Source organism: Microtus oregoni, unplaced genomic scaffold (assembly GCF_018167655.1).
Source record: "Microtus oregoni isolate MIOR12 unplaced genomic scaffold, Mior012 000023F_ref0000262, whole genome shotgun sequence".
In the NCBI taxonomy this organism is placed as follows: Eukaryota; Metazoa; Chordata; class Mammalia; order Rodentia; family Cricetidae; genus Microtus; species Microtus oregoni.
Genome location: NW_024543082.1, coordinates 4248014 through 4264336, shown reverse-complemented (window position 1 = coordinate 4264336; position 16323 = coordinate 4248014). Strand labels below are relative to the sequence as shown.

Sequence of the window (16323 nt, the reverse complement as noted above, 5' to 3'; positions counted from 1 at the left end):
AAGTCCTCTCAGAAAGCCAGCATGGGGCTGGCACTGGGAAGCCCAAATTCATGGTGCTAACTGCACCCTTCAGTGAAAGGGGAGCATAATTAGAGAGCAGGCTCCATAGACAAAACTTGAAAGTTCTGCCCAGAACTCCAGAGTCCAACTCTTTCACATAACCCCCACTTCCTGCAGGCCTCTAAGCCGACCCGTGCAAACACTATGTGGGAAAAATGGTACCCATGGGCACGGCAGTACCCCTTCTGCCACAAATGCCCAGCTGGGGGGAGACACATGGTGGCACTGTTGTGGCCTTACACTGAGAAGCTCACAGCAAGGCTAAGAAACAGACTAGAATGTTCCGAACCAAGTGATGTGTATCTACAGAACGAGTTTATCTGGTTCTACAGATGAAAATCAACAACAAAATGAACTATACTGGCATGTTTTATAGCAGGGGTAGGCAAACTGAGGCTTACTGAAATGGGCAAAAACCTGCTGAACATCCTGTTGTCTTTCCCTGAAAACAAAACTTTATTAAAATACCTCCATGCCCATCATGTGTATATGCCTGCGGCTGTTCTAGTGCTACAGTAGCAGGAGGGGCAAAGGAAAAAGCCCACAAAGCTGAAAGTATTGACCACCTGGCGTCTCCTTACCAAAAATTCACTCACCCTTCTTCCAAAGCATCAAGAGAGAGTCCTTCATCGCCAGAACCGCAGCAACCCCAGCTCTCTCTTCCATGTTCCACACACCATGTTGGGAACAGTGAGTACAGGGGCAGAAGGAAGACCGGCCACTGGCACCCTTAAAGAAAACAGCCTTCCTTCCTCTGACCTCACCCCAGGTAAAAGCCTCAGGGAATCCCTGCAAGAACCTGGGAACTAAAACTTTCCCTAGACATGATTACAGATAGAAAAACACTTCTGCACCTCCAAGGCCCCCTGCCCAAGTCTTCTGACCCAGAAAGGAAAAACCTGTATTGGTGTCAGGTCAGTGGCCTTAGCCGCTGCTTTGACCTGGTAGAAAAGAAAGGGCAACTACACCCAAGGCAGAAGAAATAACAGAGAAGAAACCAACGAATTGAACAGAAAATAAAAAGGTGGCGGGGGGGGGGTCAACGAAACCAAGAAAGGATCAATAAAACTGACAGTTTTGAGCCAGACTAAGGAAGACAAGAAAAAACACAAACTACAGATGTCAGGAATGAAAGATGAGATGCTACCATAACTCCTAAAGGCATTAAAAGGAAAATAAGTGAACACAAACTTTCTACCCTCACGTAAGATAAACAAATTACTCAGAAGGAACAAACGGCTGAAAACCACTGACTAGTCCTTTCTTTAGTTTTAAAATATGTGAGAACCACCCCACCAAAAGTTAAAAACTTCTTGGGTAAATCCTACCCAAAACTTGAGTAATAAGCAACAATTTTTATAAAATTGGTAACTTCCATACTCTTCCAGAAAATGGGAGGGACCATGTCTTAGCCTATCACATCTGTCACTGAAATCAGACAGGGACGTCCCAAGAAAGCCAGATCAATACACTCAAGGACAAACACAAAGAGCCCTCCACTAAACGTTGACAAGCTGAATCCAGCACACGGAAGTATGACTACGTCATGAGGAAGTGAAGCTCCCAGGAATCCAAGGCAGGCTCAACACTGACAAATCAACTACCCTGGTTAGACATGGCGACAGGAAAGAGCAGGAGTGGGAAAGCAGGGCTGGGCACAGGCCACCCAAGTCTAACCCGGAGCCGTTTTTGAGTGAAGATCCACTGTCACACCAGTCCACCCACTTGTTTATATACTGTCTCTGGGCTTTTCTGGTTTTTTATTGGTTTGGATTAAGAGAGGGTTTATCTCTGTATCTTTGGAGTCTGTCCTGGAACTCTCTCTGTAGATCAGGCTGGCCTCAAATTCATAAGAGATCCACCTGTCTCTGCCTCCCAAATGCTGGGATTAAAGGTGAGCACCAACTCTGAGATTCCATCTTACATCTGTAAGAATGGCTAAGATCAAAAACACTGATGACATCTTATGCTGGAGAGGTTGTGGGGAAAAGGGAACACTTCTGCATTGCTGGTGGGAATGCAAGCTGGTACAACCCCTTTGGATGTCAGTGTGGTGATTTCTCAGAAAATTAGGAAACAACCTTCCTCAAGACCCAGCAATACCACTTTGGGGTATATATCCAAAGGATGCTCAATCGTGCCACAAGGACATGTGCTCAACTATGTTCATAGCAGCTTTGTTTGTCATAGCCAGAACCTGGAAACAACCTAAATGCCCCTTGCCCAGAGAAAGAATGAATAAGGGGAGTACTACACAGAAAAAACAAAAAACAAAAACAAAAAACCCTGACATCTTGAAATTTGCAGGCAAATGGATGGAGCTAGGAAGCATCATTTTAAGTGAAATAACCCAGACCCAGAAAGACAATTATCACATGTACTCACTCATAAGTGGTTTTTAAACATAAAGCAAAGAAAACCAGCCTACAAATCACAATCCCAGAGAACCTAGACAACAAATGAGGATCCTAAGAGAGACTTAACATAAATCTAATCTACATGGGAAGTAGAAAAAGATAAGATCTACTGAGTAAATTGGGAGCATGGGGACCTTGGGGAAGGGTTGAAGTGGGGAGGGGAGCAGAGAAAAATGTAGAGCTCAATAAAAATAAATCTGAGATATATATATATAATAAAGGTGAGCACCACCACGGCGCCACCACCCGGTGACTCTGGTTGTTTCCTCACAATAACGGACCAAATGAGTCAGTGAATAAGTGGGACCTTACAGACAACAAAGTCTAAAGTATTTATCTGTGGTTACAATGACTTGTTTTTCAGTCCTACAACATACTGTCCCAAAGGTAGGGGTCTGGGGATTTCCCTCACACCACTCAAGTGTTTGGGACTTGGGACACCAGCTGGGGTCCTGCACTTCAGTTCAGGTCCCACACTGTTTACCCTAGGTCACCTCACTCACAGACCAAGGGCTCATTCCCTATTCCAGATGACAGTCCCAAGTCCTAGGCCTGTGATAATTCGGACTGGTCAGCTATTAAAAAGCAAACAAAATACACTTCCTTCTCTGGCTCATTAATTTGCTACAACAGCTCTAAGAACTTGGGAACACTGGCTACTGACATTTGCAAGCTGATTATGAAGGATGCAGTGCAGGAATGGCAGTGGATTAGAGATGCATACGTCAGGAGCCTCTAGGCATACCCCCACGCCAGCATCCAATCCAGAAGCCTCTAGGCACACCCCCATGCCAGCATCCAATCCAGAAGCCTCTAGGCACACCCCCACGCTAGCATCCAATCCAAGAGCCTCTAGGCACCCCCACGCTAGCCTAGCATCCAATCCAGAAGCCTCTAGGCACATCCCCACGCTAGCATCCAATCCAGAAGCCTCTAGGCACCCCCACGCTAGCCTAGCATCCAATCCAGAAGCCTCTAGGCACACCCCCATGCCAGCATCCAATCCAGGAGCCTCTAGGCACACCCCACGCTAGCATCCAATCCAGGAGCCTCAAGGCACACCCCCACGCTAGCATCCAATCCAGGAGCCTCTAGGCACACCCCCACGCTAGCACCCAATCCAGAAGCCTCTAGGCACACCCCCACGCTAGCACCCAATCCAGAAGCCTCTAGGCACACCCCCATGCTAGCATCCAATCCAGGAGCCTCTAGGCACACCCCCACGCTAGCATCCAATCCAGAAGCCTCTAGGCACACCCCCATGCTAGCATCCAATCCAGAAGCCTCTAGGCACATCCCCACGCTAGCATCCAATCCAGGAGCCTCTAGGCACCCCCACACTAGCATCCAATCCAGAAGCCTCTAGGCACATCCCCACGCTAGCATCCAATCCAGGAGCCTCTAGGCACCCCCACGCTAGCCTAGCATCCAATCCAGAAGCCTCTAGGCACCCCCACGCTAGCATCCAATCCAGAAGCCTCTAGGCACACCCCCACGCTAGCATCCAATCCAGAAGCCTCTAGGCACACCCCCACGCTAGCAGCCAATCCAGGAGCCTCTAGGCACACCCCCACGCTAGCACCCAATCCAGGAGCCTCAAGGCACACCCCCACGCTAGCATCCAATCCAGGAGCCTCTAGGCACACCCCCATGCTAGCACCCAATCCAGGAGCCTCTGGGCACACCCCCATGCTAGCACCCAATCCAGGAGCCTCTAGGCACACCCCCATGCTAGCACCCAATCCAGAAGCTGTTCAAACCCCATGATTAGAAGCTTATATGGGGGATCCATTATAATACAACAAAATGATTGATTAAATATCCTTTAGCCAAAACGTTAGCCTTTCCCTCTTCTCTGAAGGTTGGAGAGCAACCTTTTAATTACATGACTGGCTCTGCTGACAACCTGCCCCTAGCCTGACTCTATACACAGCGTGGAAACAGTTGGAGCACCTTTTGAATAGCTACTAAAGGCTCTGCTCTCACCCGCACCCCTCAGGCAATCTGTAGGTTTAGAAGTTTTGTGCCTGGAACTGGAGATAAAGGTATATACATATTCCTTAAATATCATAATATCACACTTGTCCTTTACAGAAAGCGTTATCAGCTCATAGGAAAAAGAGAAGCAATGTACAATATTCTTAACAGATCCAAAACAAGTACTTGGAAAAAAATCCTATTTATTTCTGATTTAAAAAAAACAATCTTAGCAATTATAAAGATAAACTCATACTTCCTCAACCCTGTAAAGGGCATGTACAAAAGTCCTACAGCCAACACAGTACATAATCGTATGTGCCTAAGTGCCTGGCCCCAGTGATAGAAAATAAGGCAGACATGTGGGTCTTCATCACTTAACATGATACTGCAAAACTACCACACAAGCCAAGAACAATAAATGAAAGTCAAACAGATTAGAAAAAATAAGTCTTTATCAAAGATGACATCTATTCTCTACGATGAAAATCTCTAAGAATCTAAAGATAAAGTACTAGACTTAAGAAATATCACATGATAGAAGATCAATTTAAAAAAATCAACTCAAAAAAGAATGCCCAGGGAAAGTTTAGAGGTAGAAGTAGGTAAGGGCTTAAGCTTGATTCTATATCTCAGGCTCCAAGACTGGTCAAATTAAACATTTTATTTGTCGGTTAACTATAATTAGGTACCAGTTACATTAGATCCCTGAGTACTATAAGTATATTCACCAAATTTCAAATTTTAAAAAAATCTGTTAAAATAAAATTATTGTAATTATAAATAATAGTAATAATCAATCTGAAAATAAGGTTTTACTAAATGTAATATTTAAGTTTGTACTGAAAACATACAATGAATATGCCTAGAATCTAACAAAGTACATTCAACATTTATATGCTAAAAAGTATAAAAACTCTGGAGAAGAAATCAAACAGTACACAAATCAATGGGGACATGTGCCTAATGAGCATACTACACACACACACACAGACACACATACACACACCTCAAGATGCAGGCTCTCTCCTTAATGTGAAAACACTATTGATCCAAAGCCCAGCAAACTTGGAAGCTGGGCGAGAGGGTGCACACCTGTAACAGCAGCGCCAGAGCTGCTGGGTACCGGAGGCTTGATCTACACAGGGAACTACAGGCTAGCCCAGGTCATGCAATGAAGACGCTTAGTCTCCTTTTCTGCAGGCTAGCCCAGGTTATGCAATGAAGATCCTTAGTCTCCTTTTCTGCAGGCTAGCCCAGATCATGCAAGGAAGGCGCCTAGTCTCCTTTTCTGAAGGCTAGCCCAGGTCATGCAATGAAGACCCTTAGTCTCCTTTTCTGCAGGCTAGCCTAGGTTATACAATGAAGATCCTTAGACTCCTTTTCTGTTTTTTGTCAGGTAAACACCCTGACAAAAGTGGCTTAAAGGAGGAAGAGGCTGGCTCACAACGTCATCACCATGAAGAAGAAAAGGGAAGAGGAAACTGAAGCAGTTGGTCAGACCACAAAATACCAGCCAGTACCTACCTTGCTGTCTCCGTTTTATACAGTCCAGGATCCGCTGCCAAAGGAATGCTCCCACCCACAATAAGAAGATGATCTTTCATATCAATGAACATAATCAAAACTGCATCTGGGCTGAAGAGATTGCCCATTGGTTAAGAGCAATTGCTGCTCAGGCAGAGATCTAACTTCAGCTCCCTGCACCCACACTGGACAGTTCACAACATGTAACTCCAACTCCAGGGGATCCATTGCCTTCTTCTGGCTTCCTCAGGCACAGATATACATGTACATACACACACGGATGTGCGCACACACACACACAGAGAGAGAGAGAGAGAGAGAGAGAGAGAGAGAGAGAGAGAGAGAGAGAGAGAGAAGAGAGAAACACAGATAAATACAAATAAGTCAAGACAACCCAACACAGACATTCTCAGAGGCTAACCTTAATCTATACAATGCCATACAGGTGTGCCCAGACATCTGTCTATTTGTAGTTACAAGAATAACAATCAGATCCTGTCTCAAAAAGAGAAAAACAAACAAACTTAACCAAACAATCAATGACAAACAAGACTTCCAGCAGGATTTTAATGCAGACATCAGCACGATGGTTCTGAAATTTATCTAAATAGTAAAAGCTCTAAATCACTAAATCACTTGAGTGACTTTGAGAAGAAAGTAAGGTAAATTAACTTCTTGATTTTAAAAAGCCTAATAAAGATATAAAAGTTTACTACTAAGAAAAACACATAAAGCAAGGCCGGGGGGGGGTACTCAGCTATGCTCACACACACACACACACACACACAATTGACTTTCAACAAAGGTACAACAGGGAGGGGCAGTTTTCTCTACACTGAACAACTAGACATTTCTATTCAGAAAAGAACTTCTTGTCTTGAAACAAGAACAAGAGCTTACTCAAAACCAAACTGTATCAAACGTCAATGTAAAACCTGCAACTATAAAACATCTTAAGAATATCCTAACAAATTCACATAATGTAAATTATACGCCCTGGCTTCAATACCAAAAGCATAATCCATTCTTAAGACGAATGGGACTTGATCAAAAAGTGAAAATCTCTTGTTCTGCAAGACAGACACTGCAGAGAGGATTTAAAAGACGTCGGTTCTAGGCTAGCCAGATTCATCAGAGTGTTTGTAGCTAAATGCCGTCTTCTGACCAGCCAAGACATAGGGCCAGCCTCTCCTCACCACAGCTCTCATCCAAACTGCCAAGAACTCTGCCATACTCTCCCGGTCATGTCGGACTGTACCTTTTCAAACTATGAGCCAAAGTATTTTTTTTTCAGGTATTTTATCACAGGAGAAAATAACGTAAGTACTGAAGTCTATTTTTCAAAGACTCTGGCTAATTTTCAGGACATCAACTTTTAGCAATATTATTTACATATAGAAAAACCAAAGCCATGAGTTGAACCTAAAAGAAATGTAGGGAAATGTATCAGACTTCCTTTGGGTCACCAACCAGCTCCCAAATCATGACACAGAGCCTTATTATTAGTTACGAATGCACGGCCTTATCTTATGCTTGTCACACCAGTTCTTTTAACTTAAATAAATCTGTGTCTCTTCATCTACATTTTGCCTAGCGCTTTTTTTTTTTTTTTTTTTTTTTTTTTTTTTTTTTTTTTACCTTTCATCCTGTATGCCTTACGTTCACTGCTTGTTGTGTGGCTGGGAAGCTGGCCGCCCCAGGTGTCTCCCTCTCTTTCTCCCTCATACTCTCTTCTCTTCTTTCCCAGCCTAGATTCCTCCTCCTGCTTATTCTCTCTGCCTGCCAGCCCTGCCTATGCCTCCTCTGCGTCGCTATTGGCCGTTCAGCTCTTTATTAGACCAATAGGCAAGCAAGGTGAAAGAGCAACACATCTTTACATAACGCAAATACAGCATAAACCAACGTAACACACCTATACACAGCTAAAGTAATAATCTGCAACATAAACAAGTGTAAAACATCTCTGCCTAGTTAAAGTGATATCTCACAACACGGAAATTCTGGTAGACTTCAGTATCTCTGAGAGTGGTTCTGTTCGTTCCAAAGATGTAAAGGTGTTAAAAATTGGAGGTTCAAACACAACTGGACAAAGAAAGCAACGACAATAATTTTATCTCATGAGTCATAGATGCAAAAAATTCCAGAAAAATACTAGGCGATCAAATCCAACATAATATAAAAACAAACAACAAAAAGTACACATCTTAACCAAGATTTTGTCTTGGAACAAGGATTGGTGAACATTCAAAATCATGAAGACTAGTTATAAAAACTAGCATTTTATCTTGAAATCCTGTATAACTCTAACAAACACAGTTCAGAAGGGTCTTTTATATTGTGATTCTACTAAGGATAAAGAAATCGGTCCCAACTCTACAAAGGGATGCTGTCATTTGGACAGCATTTGGAATGTGTAAATCAGAGGAAATGCGTGCTTCCTGAGAAACTACAAAATGCCACTGCACAGCTATTTATTCTCCCTCCTTTCCTCTCTCCTTCCCTCCTTCCCTTCCTTCCTTTTCTTTTTCTTTATCTAGTTAGTTTGCTAATTCTGAAGAATTATTGCTAATACACAAACCAAAGGAATGATGACACCATGGAAAACCAACTTGGGTTGAACCCCAACTTTGGCTGCTCTCAGAATCCCCCAGGGAGCTTTGTGAAAACAAAAACCAAACAGGGGAGTCCCTGAACCCACTGAGCCTGTCAGATTAAGAGGGAAACTTTACCAGTCAGCTCTGTAACCCTGTTGTGAGGAATAGACAGCCACCAAGCCCTTCCCTAGAAGAGTTTTCAAGGGCGTGGTGGCACAGACCTTTAATCCGAGTACCCAGGAGGCAAAGGGAGAGAGTTCAAGGCCAGTCTGGTCTATAGAGTAAATTCGAGGACAGCCAGGGCTCTGTGAAAAAAACCTGTCTTGAAAAATCAAATAGATAAATAGATGATAGATAGATAGGTAGGTAGATAGATTTTTACCATAAAAAAATCAAATAAAAAACTCCACATTAATACATGACTTGTCACCTTAAAAAGAATTTTACAAGAACAAATTGCTACAAGATGTTAAAACTGAGATCAAAGGCAGCCTCTATTGGTGTCAAGAATTAGAAACTCAGCTCATTTCTTGAACGAACAGGCAAGGATAGAAGAATTTAACAGGCAAAGAGACACGTGGAGAATGTTCCAGAAGATAATAAGCTAGAGAGAACGGCACTAGGCAAAGGCTGTTGTGGGACACAGCAGTAAGGGTGTGGACTTGTAGTGAGACTGGGGCTGGGGGGGAGGGGTCCTGAATTTCTAGATGAGATTATTCCAAGGGAACAGAACTAGCAGGTTTCCGAAGGTGGGGGTGGCGTGGTCAGTCTGTGCTTTAAGATTAACAAAGCAGGAACTGGAGAGATGGCTCAGGCATCAGAAGCACTGGCTGGTCTTCCAGGGGACCTGGTTTAATCCTAGCACCCACATAGTGGCTAACAACTTATCTGTAACTCCAGCTCTGGAATCTGATGCCCTCTTCTGGCCTCCGTGGGCATTGCATCCATGTGATCTACAGACACACAGACAAAACACCCATACCCATAAAAGTAGATAACAATGTAAAATAAGTAAAAATAAAGAGGACAGCTCTTAAGGACTCTAAAGAGGCAAGTGAGATAAATAATGGAGCCAATGTGCACCCATCCCTCTGGCTTAGGAAAGGACGTCGGCCTTCCCATCCAATCACCATCCACTAGTATGAGTGCTTCAGTTCTTTCTGTTTCTCCTGCCTCCTCAGTCGTGCAAACGTCAACTGGGTGTGACTCCATTAGTCCAGCGCCCTGCAATTCTAGAACAAGAAAATCAGCAACAGTAAATGAAGCACAGGAAGAAAACACAGACCCCAGAAACTCAGGAGTCTTCTACGGGATTGGGCCTTTACTGTGGCCATAGATTTGCTGCCTCTCGTTATTTTTGATTCAGCATAAAACTGAATTCATTCCTGGAAGACTCTGGGCAGGAAAAGAAAAACAAGCCGAGAAATGAAAATCATTCACAAAATAAATCTCAAGAGAAGCAGGCATGCATGGCTGGGGGAACACCACAGGTCAAAGGTGTCACACCAGGTTCTAGCTGAGAAAGGTCTGAGAACCTTCAGGCACTGGGCAAGTGTCCCTGCCCCCTCTCTTCTGGTGAACAGCTACATTGCTCTCTTCCTCGAGTTTCAGGCCCTCCCCACCACCGCAGCCCCTGAATGTCTTTGAAATTCTGTACTCTCCCTGTTTTCTATTTATTTCATCCACACCAACTGTTTCCTCACCCAAACCCAAGTCTCACAGGCATAAGACCCTTTGTTTCACAATCACCCACACAGCTAGGTGCAGAGTAGACATGTGTGCCGGCCCGTTTATAGCCGTCCCATGGACGTGGTGCACACTAATCAATGTTATAATAGTGGTTACTCCTTTCCCCATCCTGTAGTCCATTTCACTGTGTGTGAGTGTGTATGTGTATGTATGTTTGTGTGAGTGAACATGTGTATGGGCATGCATGCGTATATGTGCATGTGGAAGCCAAAAGTCAACCCCAAGTATCTTCTCTCAGGAGCTATCTGCCCATATTTTGTGATAGACCTGAAGATCACCTAGTAGGTGGGCTGGCTACTAAGCTGGCTGGCCTTGAGCCCTAGGGATCTCCCCGTCTTTGGCTCCGCGGTGCTGAGATCATGAGCCTGTGTCACTATGGCTGCTTTTTTAACATGGCTTCTGGGAATGAACTGCCGACTTTCACACTTGGAAGGCAAGCACTTCCCTGACTGGATTATCACGGGCCTAGTCTTCTCAGTTTTAAAACTGCTCTCTCTCGGGGTCAGATAAAGATGTTAAAGGCCGCTCACAGAGGTTAAGGGCTGTGCCCGAGAGCACCCAGCCAGTAAGCAAACAAGGCAGGGCAGATCTGAATACTTAAACGTCACAATGCACCTGCCACCCCGCTGCCACCTCCTGTCAATTTGCTGAAGAACTAGCTGTACTTAAAAAAAAAAAAAAAAATCACTAGTTTCTGGAAACAAAAAAGTTACACAGTTTTTCTTTAATTTTTTTTTAAAACCTTAACTATACTCCCAAATTACCTGTGTCCCCTGAGGATTATGAGAAGTAATCTATAAGGTCCTGGACTAAAAAATTAACATTAGGCCTGAGGGCCCAGAGCTGGGGCGGGGGGGGGGGGGGGGGGGATCAAGCTGCAGATCTGAAAGAAAGGGAAATCCTCTCCTTTGTCCTGGGGGCTTTGGGTCTCCAGAGGGCTCTGCACTCAAGACCCAGGAGGGAGGAGCAGAGCTGGGGTGGGCAGAAAGGGAGGGCACAGAAGAACCAGAAGTGGGGGATGGGACAACACTGGGGAATTGACGCTGGGTCTACACAAAAATTCCCACAGCTTCCTCCTGGGGTTCCCATTGTGAGCATTCGCCCTCAGACACCCAGGGACCTTGAGCAGCAGGGCACTGAAGAGAAGACCCCAGGGAGCATCTGAAAGTCAGTCTTCTTTAGTCCCTGAGCTTCAAGGGGCAGTCCCTGCTGACCCTGCCTGTGCCCTGGCCCCACTAGGCTGGCTGTCCTGGCACAGTGCACAAATGCCACAGCCCTGGTATCTGAAGATCAGGGACCAAGGTAAAAGGGGCAACCCACTGGCCTGTGTGACAAAGTGAGGTCCCACAGTCTCAAGCACGTGAGCTTTAAATCTGGAGGAAACGGTGAGCAGCTAAAATCCAAGCAAGAACGATGAGAAGGCACCTGCACAACGGACACATAGGAGGGAAGTGATTGATAAGCTGGCTGTCGCCTGGCACCTCACCACTCCTGCGGGACAGGAGGCTGAGGGAGCAAAGGAAAAGAAAAGAAGTCATCTGGCACTGGGGCTCGCTGCAGTGACAATGCTCTGTCCACACTCTGGATGACTGCTTGATGATGCCTTGGTTCTGAGCCCCCATAACAGCCAACAGACTCTTCTGGGACCCAAGCACCCAAGTATAGAGACCTTCCATGCAAATGTCCTCTGTGCGCACTGCACCCCTTGTTTGCCAAAGGGGGGAAATGGCTCAACAGGTTACATTTAGAAATATATATATGTGTGTGTATACATGAATATAACAACAAGTAATGAAAAAGAGGCCATAAATTTGAAAGAAAGATAGAAAGAAAGAGAAAGAGAAAGAGAAAGAAAGGAAGAAGAGGTATAAGGAAGTGTTCAGAGGGAGGAAAGGGAAAGAGGGAATGCTGCAATTATAATCTCAAAGAAATTTTAATTGCTCTCCATTGAATGTGGGCAAGATCAAAGTCCTCTGTTGGAAAAGTCACTTTATGCAGAGGTGTTCTTTTTCTAAGTTTCACTAGCTTTGCAAAAAGGGCAGAACAGGAGGTTTTGTTGTTGTTTGTTTTGTTTATCTGGTGATGTTTTTAGCAAGGTCTCTTACTATGTTGACCAGGCTGCCCTCAAACTCACAGGGATATTCCTGTTTCTGCCTCCCAAGTGCTGGGATTAAAAGCAGATGCTAGTAGGCCTGCCCAACAAGAGACTTATTCATTATTTATTGTTTTATTTTTGATTTTTCGAGACACGGTTTCTCTGTGAAGCCCTGGCTGTCCTGCAACTTGTTTTGTAGACCACGCTGGCCTTGAACTCACAGAGATCCACCTGACTCTGCCTCCTGAGTGCTGGGATTAAAGTTGTGTGCCTCCCACTGCCCCTGTAGGAGGCTTTTAAGAACGAGTAATCTCCTGTGTGTATTGCAAAACATTTTTCTGAGGAGAGGAAACGAGACGTGTCATTAACAGAGCCGTTTCATTCTCAAATCCCCACTGTATGACTCTCTTTAACAAAGAAACAACAAAACCAACTAGATGCATTTCACAGAAAAAAAAATGGGCCTAGAAGAAGTGTGTAGTGATCCATCTTCTCCTGTGAAGGGAAAATCAAGGGGGAGACAGAGAACGCACTGAGGAGAGACCTTACCAGTCAGGACCAATACTCTTCCTCCACTGCACACCTTGCACAGGTCTGTTTCCCTTCAGTATAGCTGACGCCAGACACGCCTTTGCAGACCCTCCCCTGCTCGATGTGACAGCAGCTGTCCCGTCTATCCAGGTAGACCTACCAAGTCTTACGAGTTGGATCAGGACTATCCCTAAGTTCTGATTTCATATATGTCCTCTAAGATCTACCCCTGTGGAAAGTCTCCTGAGGAAGGGTCAGCAAATCTCTCACACACAAACCACTTTGAGGACCCAAACTGTCACGTCTACTGCCCAGATGTGCTCTACCACTAACCCAACTTACCCTCCTCCTCCAACGGCCAAGCATAGTGCCCTCTAACGCTTCCCTCTCTTACACACACACACACACACACACACACACACACACACACACACACGACTGAACAAGAAACAGTAGCTGGTACAAATGCTCGCTACAGTGGGATGGTTCTCCAAGCTCATGCCTGGTGCTGGATCAGTGAGCCTGGGGCTGACCTGCTTGGTACAAAGAGTCCTGTGCATATCCTCAGAGTACAATCACTTCCCACTCAGAACCAAGTATTCCAGAAGGTCTCTTCTAGCCCTAGCTCAAACCCTTGGACCATGAGGGTGGGAACACACCGACAAGTTCACTCTGGACCAGGACAGGACCATTCATTGACTAGCCTAGGGCACAGAAGTGAAGGCATCGCCCTCCACAGTTCTTTATGAGGCAGAACAGAGCAGGAGGCTCAGACCACAGAAGATGGCTGTGAAGGTGGTCAAGACAAGAAAAGCAGAGTTGATGGAGAAGGGAAGGAGAGAAAAACAAAACAATTCTAAACACCCTAGAGGCCTTTTAGGAACACAGATTACAGAGACACCACACTCCCCCCTCAGAGACCAGTGTGCGGATACCCAAAGCTTGTGTGGAGTAGAGTTGTGTATTTTAACCAACAAGCTAAGATTGTTCCAGGGCAGAGACAGGCACAACCTCGCTGGGAGGGTGAAGCAGCTCTCAAGCAGGTTCTGGAGAACTGAGGTATGAGGGGTGGCGGGACAAAGGGAAATTCACATACCCCAATCTTTGCAATTTAGCAGAGGGTTGGTGAGCCAGCTCCCTAAGCCCTAGCACCACGTCCACTGCCTGGGTGCACCCTAAGCCCCACCCAGCTCCCTGAAACCACAATAGCTATTGTATTCCCTTCAGACCCCAATGGAGAGGAGTTTTTCTCTTCATAATATTCTCACCTCAGTTAAAAAAAATTCAAACACTTTCCCCAACAGCATCTTTCCATCTGCCATGCCAATCTTAGAAGTTCAGTCCTTTGAGCTTTGAAGGATTACAGAGTCCTAAGATCCAGAAAGGGGCACGATTTAAGCCACCCTTAGGAAATCAGTTTATCTATCCCAAACTTCCCAACAGCGGTCATCTCTAACAAAGTCCCTCAGAAAGGCGCCCTGGCTAAAGTGAGGGAGGCGAAGCGAGGCGGGCTCGGTGCGGTGCTAGAGAGCAAACCGAGTCCCAGCCCACGAGACCGTCCACGTCCCAGCATCACTCTGGTGGGTGTGGGGACCAGGCGGTCATCAAGCTGTCTGCAAAGGCCGGGGCTGGAGGAGGAGCCATGCTTTGGCGGTTGGCTTCCCCTTACACCCCAACTCTCGCCGCTCCCACCGGGAGCCCGGTGACGGCGGCAGGACAAAAGCGCGCGGGCAGGCTCACTCACCCGCGCGGCGAAGACCGGTGCGAGCCGGCTCGGGCGCTCGAGGGTTGGCGTGCAGCCACGGGCGTCGGGCTCCGCGGCCGGTCGAAGCGGCGCCTCGGGCTGGACGGGCAGCGAGCGCCGAGTTGGCGACTCTGCACGGCGACAGCGAGCGCCGGGCGGGAGCGGACCGAGCCGGAGGGCGGCAGCGCGTCTCTCAGGACTGGGAAAGCTCACGGAGCCGCAACTTCCACGCGCTTATTTGCATGTCATTTGCATGGAGCTCCAGGAATGGACCTGACACCCTGACGCCACGCCCACTCCCGCTGTGCCTAGGATTTACGCGACCCACCCGATCTAGACTCCGGTCCTCCCACCCCGCTTCGTACCAAGTTCTTCCTAGCGCGCCTGAGCAGCGGTGCCCCCCGATTTTTAAATTTTACTTTTGCATCTCATGAAAGAACTCTCAACACAGAACAAACAGGCATCACACGTTGGGAAATTAATTTTCTCTCTCACGGATATAGCTGTTAACAACATCAGGGTCGCGCGCGTGGGCGCGTGCGTACACACACACACACACACACACACACACAGAGTGTGTGCTGAAACATTTTCTACAAAATATCCTGAAAGACAACTTTCTTTCGAAATTACATTATATGCAATTTCCTTCAATTTATGACAAAAAACAAATTACGTAGATAGGATAACACAGCACTTAAAAATGTGGATTCTGGAATTGACTCTACCCCCTTCTAGTTTACAAACCTTTGGACAAGTTACTTAACATTTACAAATTAGATTTTCTTATCACAGGGCATTGCAAACATGCCGAACATGCAGTTACTAGTAAATCTGAAATGTGCACGTTTGAACTGAAGCCTCCTAGACTGAGAGAGAGGTAGCCAGACCTGCCGGGCCGGCAGAAGGAGCAGACTGTGGGAAAGGCTATAGAAGCAGGGGACGTTGAGAAAAGACAGCTGCAGGCCCAGCCCAGAATAACCCACCCAATCCCTCAGGCTAATCAGATCCCATCCTGGAAAGTTTCTGGACCTGCTTTCTCCCAAGAAAACCAAACCTTGGTGTTTTTTGAAGCATTCTCTCCGTGGCTTCTGTCATTGGAAAGTCCCAGATGGGGAGAGCTAAGTTTTAGATCTGGTTCTGATAGAGCTGGCCCTGTGGGCTGGTGAGGCCCTGCCTGACTCTGATTTTCTACTCTGTATAAAGATGATGTTAACGGACTGACTAGCTTCATTTCCAGAACCGGTAGGGTCTCTCTGTTAGATGGTTTTCCGGGCATCTCTAAGCTCTGAACCGTTAGTTCACGGTTTCTCTGACATATTCCCTTTACTCAGATTCTCAGAGTTTGGAAGACACCTTCAAGTCCCTTTAAAAGCTGGTTTGGGCTGGTCTGTGGTGGCATTAGTCTTTAATCCTTGCACTCAGGAGGCAGGCGGATCTCTTTGAGTTCGAGGTCAGACTGGTCTACGGAGCTAGTTCCAGGACAGCCAAGGGCTGTTACATAGAGAAATCCTGTCTCACAAAACAAAACAAATGAACAAAAGCTGGCTTGGGGACTTGCCTTTTCATTTTGTTTGAACTTAATATGAAACCTTTCCAAGTTTCCTGATCTCTCTGTCTGAACTTTCT

General features: G+C 46.0%; 1 protein-coding gene across 1 annotated transcript in view; it reads right to left on the bottom strand.

The window, feature by feature from the left end:
- The window catches only part of Mylk (myosin light chain kinase), a 253252-nt gene extending 238413 nt beyond the window's left edge, over positions 1 to 14839 (bottom strand). The window contains exon 1 of the mRNA XM_041673002.1: positions 14695 to 14839. The gene's annotated coding sequence lies outside the window, so the exon portion shown is untranslated. The remainder of the gene's footprint in view (positions 1 to 14694) is intronic.
- Between the last annotated feature and the right edge of the window lie 1484 nt (positions 14840 to 16323).